Raw genomic sequence first — 7,466 nt, forward strand, 5'->3', positions numbered from 1 at the left:
TATCTTAAGCTCAATTACCGTGTTATTATCATTACAAGTCTTTTATTTAAACAGAAGAATGTTAGCGTTGTAATTTTCTAACAAATTTTCTCACTTTGATTGATTTTTCTAAAAAAAAAAAAACAAAAAAAAACTTCTGGGTGAAGATGCATAAACATGGGTGATATATGCATAAACTCATTAAGTTTTAAATTATTTTAAATAGCGTAAAAATCTGTAACATAAGCAAATTCAAAATTCTGTGAACTAATATTGTTATAGAATTATCGTTTTCCTTTATTTACTATTCTGGGAAAAATGTAATACGATTATTATTATTCCATTTTTATGGAGTACAAGGTATAGAAAAGTTGATTAAACATTCCTTCCGTAAAAAAAAATAGGCTAAATAAACAACAAATGTTTCATTAATAGTTAGAAAAATTTCTTAAAATTTTTTTCTATGGCTTGATTTTCTCCCCATAAAAAATGATGACGTTCGTTCGTGTGTGTGCTTGTTTCTTTTTTGTTTCTTGCATGTTCTCGTATATTTTAGTTGCTATTGGCACAGAAGGGACCAATGGTGGTGCACCGGGTACAGAGCACGAACAATTCATTCGTTGGAACGATTTATGCTTTTTGATACGAACGATTTATCTAAAATTATATTCTGTGTTTTGGGGGATAAGAAAAGTAAAACATCTGGGTTAGACCTGTATTAAAAAATCACAACTCTAGAAATAGCTGAAAATATTGAAGATTTTGAAGCTTTTTGTTGTTAGTACGCTAAATTCATGAACGTGATTTAGTTACACTTGACAAAACATTCATTTGTCATTTTTTCAACAAACGTGTAACATTTTTTCGTCGTTAAATTAATATTTTACTGTTAACATTAAGGAAAAATATGACTTTTTTTTAATTTTTCGGCGAGTAAATGCAAAACAAAAATTCGGAAAAGTGCTGCATAACTTTTCCAACTGTGCTCGGAACATTACATTATGTATATATTCATTTAACAAATTATGTAAAATAAATATTCTATCACTCTTTGATTGAAAGAAAGGGATTCCACTTATCCCTTTGATCAATTGTAATCAAAATTAATTGGCATCTGTGATCCTTACTGAGAGGTCATCATAAAAATCGGATAATCCTGTCTAAAAATATCAACAAAACGATAACTGTCGGAAAAGAAGTATTTACAACTACCTTTGAATGAAATTCCACGAATACATAACCAAAATAACATACTAATGTAATGGAATCATCTTACTGTTACAATGTAACATCAGTACAGAAAGGACAAAAAAGCATAATTTTTATTTCATTTCTTTTAATAGTTTGAATAAGAACAGAAAATAGCGTAAAAAGTTAGTGCCTTAGCCTTTCATCCGCAGGTCGTGGGTTCGAATCCCGGTCAGGCATGGCATTTTTCAAACGCTAAAAAATTCCATATCACATGCACAAGCTTTAAGCTTATAGGGTGATATCATCAAGAAAAAATAATTTACTAAGATACTTCGGACGTCAGATTATGTGGAAAAAATTCCCTACCTTTTGAGTAAAGTTTGAAATGCGTTACTTGCAAGGTCCGTATCTCTTTACTCTCTAGGCCAATTATGACGAAAGATTAAATGGCAATTATGACCCATATACTGAAATCATCGTGTCAAATTTCATTCAAATCCATTCATTCTATCCAATGGGGAAATATGAAGCATAAAATGTGTACGTACATCCTTCGGGAATTTTTCAATGGTTAATTTCTTAACTGATGTGTTTTTGGTTTAGGGGATTTCATGAAACAACTAGATCAGCAAAAAAGTTCAGCATGCAAAATTTAACCCTAGTAGCAAACTTTCCTTTATGTAGTATGCTAAATGGTATAACAATATTGAGAAATTAAAAACCAAAATTATAGTTTTCCTGGAAACTGTAAGTGGCTGTAAGTAACCACTTTATAATTGATTTTAATTCGAATTTTATTTAATGATTTCTTACACCAACACCAAATAAAATATCTCAAAAATATTTTATTCTAAACTCTCTCTCTCTCTCTCTCACACACACACACACCAAATCTACTTATATTTGTAAACACAAATTTCTAGATCAAACATTTTCCAGTCGATTCTGTACAACAGTGAAAAGAAAAAAATATGCAATAAACAAAAGACACTATGGATACATAACGTCATCGTAATATTTTCAAAAATATAATAATAAAATGTGCCCTGAATTTCAAGATACTAAAAAATAATGGTATTTGTTACAATACATATTATTTCTAACATCTGTTTATAGAAAATTAAATTAGACTTGGTTTATTTTACTTTTACAAAAAAAGTAGGGAAAATTTAATTTGCAGGTTTCTTTTTCCGTTAAATTACTGCTCGCTGGTTTATAGTTTTTTTTGTAGTTTCCCGCAGTAACCGGACACACGATTATGCATAAACTCAGCTCCGAGGAGTGCCTTCGCCTCAAACTACCTCGGAAGGACGCAAGGCCCCGCCCAGACAGCTGGGACGCTGTCGTTTTGCATGCCATGGCTCAAATGAGGCGTTTCCTTTTGGAAATTCCCCACTGGAACTCCTCTCTTGTCGCCTCGTCTCTAGTGGGGAGCCCCCAAAGGAATCCCCCACCGGGACTACGGTCTCACATTCCTCCCAATGACATCTTAAAAGAGTCCCCACCCGATCATTGAAGGTGGAAGAACGAAGCCTCCCACCCCTCCCGGTTGGAGCTGTCCCTCAAAGACACCATGACGTTATTGTGAAGACACAACCCCTGACGCAGATGGACACGTCTTGCATCCTCGACCTCCGGACGCATGACCGTAAAACTTCCAGGATGCACATCGAGGCTCCTGTTTTTAATTTTTACGTATATGGACGGCCTTACCACACGTAAAACATCGGCCACTTCTATCTGCGCCATTAAAGAATTTGTCCCTGTGGCCTGGAGTCCAGCATCTAAAGCAGAGTTCGTCGGAGGCACCCGCGTCACCCGACAAACCACCCAGCCAACGTGAATACGCCCATCAAACTGTAGTTTGTCCGTAAGGATGGGAGGCACAGCTAATTTTACTACTTGTGTCGAGCCGTAAGCCGGCAGCTTTGATAAAACATCTATAGTGACCGACTCACCAGTTATTTTACGAATTTCACTGAGAAACTCCTCCTGCGTCGTGAGAGCATCTACGTCCTTAATAAGGACGTGGACCCTCCTACCGACCCTTCCTGGCAGGGCTGTAGTAGCACTCTCCACTTTTTCGGCGATATCTCTACTCAATTGTTCGGCTGCATCACCATCGGCTCGTCCCAGAAGAACGAAAACGTTTATAAATTTGTTTAAAATATAAGTTACGTATTAATTTTGTAAAATTTATCCGAATAATACGTAGGTGTCTTATGTAGTAATTTTTAAAAGTTAAATATTCTTAGCTTTATTAAATAAAGGTTCTTTAATAATTACTTTGTTTTAATTATTAAAGAACTTTAGTTAATAAAACTAAGAATGTTTAAAGAACACCTTATTCTCGGCACAAAATAAAATAAAAATGATACTAAATTAAGAACATCCTTTTCTTAATCGATTTAAAAATTGAAGTTGTAACAGGGGTAAACATGTAAGTATTATTATGACCAATATTTGTATGCGTGGTGTTGATGAAATAAAAGTTATTTGAAGACGACCATAACTCACGTTCTTGAACAATTACAGATCTAGTATTTCTACATTATTTTTGTATTATTACTGTCAACTGACACTGTGCGAAACTGTCGTGAGATATACTTGGCTCAGCGTTTGTAGTCAGCTGCTCGGAGGCGTAGTCTTTCGCGGTTATATAATTATTGATCTTGTGATCTATTTTCCTATTATCAAAAGTAGGTAGATCTGTTTTCCTGTTATCAGTATTTCAGGGTTTTCATACTGTTTAAGCTAAATCTGTTGCAATAAGGCGACATGTTTGCTTAAAACGCTTCTTTGAAAGTTATTACGAGATGTAATTTAAAAATTTCAAGCGCGTTTGAGTTGTAGCGGGTAGCGATGGCAGAAGGTATGAAATTAGTTTTAAAAAATCTTTTTTTTTTTTGTTTAAACGATAAACAGTTTATTTTTCTAAATTTTTTTTTCATTATTTAGATTTCAAACTCAAATTTATTATGATTTTCTTTCATTTAAATTTTATGCATGCATCTCAATCTTTGTGATAATTCGTAAGATATATTCATATAAAAATAACTGAAAGGCTAAATAATTAACGAAAGAACGTAATAAAACAATTCGAAACAAAAATTACAACTATAGTGCTCTAAAAAAAAGAAGTCTAAAATATTTTCAAAGAATTGTTTGAAACTTCGTAATTTTCTTGTTTTTTTTTTCATCAAACTCGTACATAAAAAAGAGTTTAATTTATATTTTCTGTATCACATTCGACTCGATTACGTCGTTTTACTTGCTCCTTTAAACAATTGGTAGTCTAATTATTAGCATTAATTACTGGTCACTGATAATCTGCCAGTGATTGATTGTAAGGTTCTGTCAATATAGGTCTATCCCGTTCCAATATGTAACCTTTAGTATAAATAATGTTGATACATTCCTATATAACATTTCAACAGGGTGCTAGAAGAAAGAGAATAAATGAAACATTACTCTTGCAAACTATTCCTCAGAATACCCACTATTTCTGATATATACAGTGTAGGTTGTTATAACTTTTTATAAGACATAAAACTTTCTCAAAATAAATTATTTTTTCTACAGTTCTATCAGTATAAGCTGGGTGATGTACGCATTTATTATAAGTTCGTCAGCACGGAAGATTGTAGAAATAAACTGTTTAGCACACGGAACAAATAAACACAATACAGAAAAACGGTTTTGGTTGGCAATTTGTTTATTCCGATACTAATTCTCTTTTATTTCTTCAGCTCTTTCATAAATATAAATTATTTAGATTTAGCTGTTGAGAACGTATGTTGTGAAATAGACATTAAGCCGGTAAAAACACCATAACAATTTATTATGAATTAAATTACCTATTTTCTCAAAAATCTAAATGATCGACACAATTTTTTTTTTTTGTCTTCAGTCATTTGACTGGTTTGATGCAACTCCCCAAGATTCCCTATCTAGTGCTAGTCGTTTCATTTGGGTATACCCCCTACATCCTACATCTAACAATTTGTTTTACATATTCCAAACGTTGCCTGCCTGCACAATTTTTTCCTTCTACCTGTCCCTCCAATATTAAAGCGACTATTCCAGGATGCCTTAATATGTGGCCTGTAAGTCTGTCTCTTCTTTTAACTATATTTTTCCAAATACTTCTTTCTTCATCTATTTGCCGCAACACCTCTTCATTTGTCACTTTATCCACCCATCTGATTTTTAACATTATCCAATAGCACCGGACTTCAAAAGCTTCTAATCTTTTCTTCTCAGGTACTCCGATCGTCCAAGTTTCACTTCCATATAAAGCGACACTCCAAACGTATACTTTCAAAAATCTTTTCCTGACATTTAAATTAATTTTTGATGTAAAGAAATTATATTTATGACTGAAGGCTCGTTTAACCTATACTATTCGGCATTTCATATCACTCCTGCTTTGTCCATCTTTAGTAATTCTACTTCCCAAATAACAAAATTCTTCTACCACCATAATCTTTTCTAATCCTATTTTCACATTCAGTGGTCCATCTCTGTTATTTCTAAATTTCATTACTTTCGTTCTGCTCTTGTTTATTTTCATTCGGTAGTTCTTACATAGGACTTCATCCATGCCGTTCATTGTTTCTTCTAAATCCTTTTTACTCTCGGCTAGAATTAGTATATCATCAGCAAATCGTAGCATCTTTAACTTTTCACCTTGTACTGTTACTCCGAATCTAAATTGTTGTTTAACATCATTAACTGCAAGTTCTACGTAAAGATTAAAAAAGAACGGGGATAGGAACATGCTTGTCGGACTCCCTTTCTTATTACGGCTTCTTTCTTATATTTTTCAATTATTACTGTTGATCGACACAATAGCAGGCAAAAACTAGTGAAAGAGCAACAAATAGTATGCTGCAATATTCGTCCGCTGATAAGATAAGCCAGGCGATAACCAATTACTGCGAAAGGAGTCTTTTTTAAACGGTCTTCAATAAATTTTATTTAATTCTCTAAATTTTACCATTTACAAATCTTATTAATTTTCTAACTTTTACTGTTTACCAATTTTACAAATACATCGGGCATTTTTATAATTGTGTTAATGTTAATACTTTTAGAAAATTTTTTTTTCCTATCTTCTCAACAAACAAATATAATCACTTAATATTTACAAATACGAATATATAAATTACATTCTATTTTTAGAATATCATACATTGCTTTTATCATTACTATATGGTCCTTATAATCAAGTAACCGGTAGTATGTTGGATATAACTGAATCTTCTAAATTATTAGTTACGCTGATTTTACGGGTGTGACAAAGACATTGTTTGCGTGGCGTAATTTTATGAAATATTTCCCCATCCTCATATTACTTCTTTGAAAGTTTTTCTTTAACTTATAATAATAATAATCTTGTAATTATCTTCTTTCATGAATATACAGTATTTATCAAAAAATTATATCTTCAAGTTTATATTATAGTTAACTTCTACTTATGTAATTTAAATAATTTTTTTTATATGTAAAATAAATTAAACAAACATAAATTTAAAGAAAACTGTTATAAATTTTGGTTGATAATAGCTATGAGGCTAAAGATATAAACTGCTAGCTATTTATAATATTATAATAAATATCCTTCACCGTATGTAAGGTTCGTTGTTATATTTGTGTCATTCAATTATACATTTTAATGTAAAATTTTAAAAAAAACGTTAAATGATAACCTAAGAAATATCATATCCTGTATATTACAAAGTAATATGAAAAATTAACATCGTTTAGAAATTTAAGTACAGTCTCTTTTTTTTTTATTGCGTTTTTTTTTTTACAATCGGTTTCCTACGCACTTTGAAACCACAGATAAATCGATCGACAAATTATAACATGAATAAAAACTATTCGATCATACTCCTCGTCGAATAAAATTTATCAATATATCTTGCTTCTCAAGAATGACACATAATGATAAATAACAGAAAAATATAATAAAAATATTAAATAACAAATAGAAATACTATATTATTAAATTTCTTTATGTTACTAAATTAAAAACGTAATAAGAAATTTCAAAAGAATAACAAGTGAGACAATAAGTAAGGTAATAATAACAGTAATAAGTAAGTTAATAGGATCAAGGTTAACAACCGACATCAAAATGATCAATAATTTAACATTGTTAATAGATAGTACGACTGAACGTAGTATAAAGTAATATTCCTTTATGTACACACATCCAAGCGAATAATTTCAAATGATAGTTGAATTCTCACCTTACTGATCACCACGTAAATGTAATATAACCAACTTTA

The sequence above is a fragment of the Lycorma delicatula genome, chromosome 5 (assembly GCF_047948215.1).
Source record: "Lycorma delicatula isolate Av1 chromosome 5, ASM4794821v1, whole genome shotgun sequence".
Lineage (NCBI taxonomy): Eukaryota > Metazoa > Arthropoda > Insecta > Hemiptera > Fulgoridae > Lycorma > Lycorma delicatula.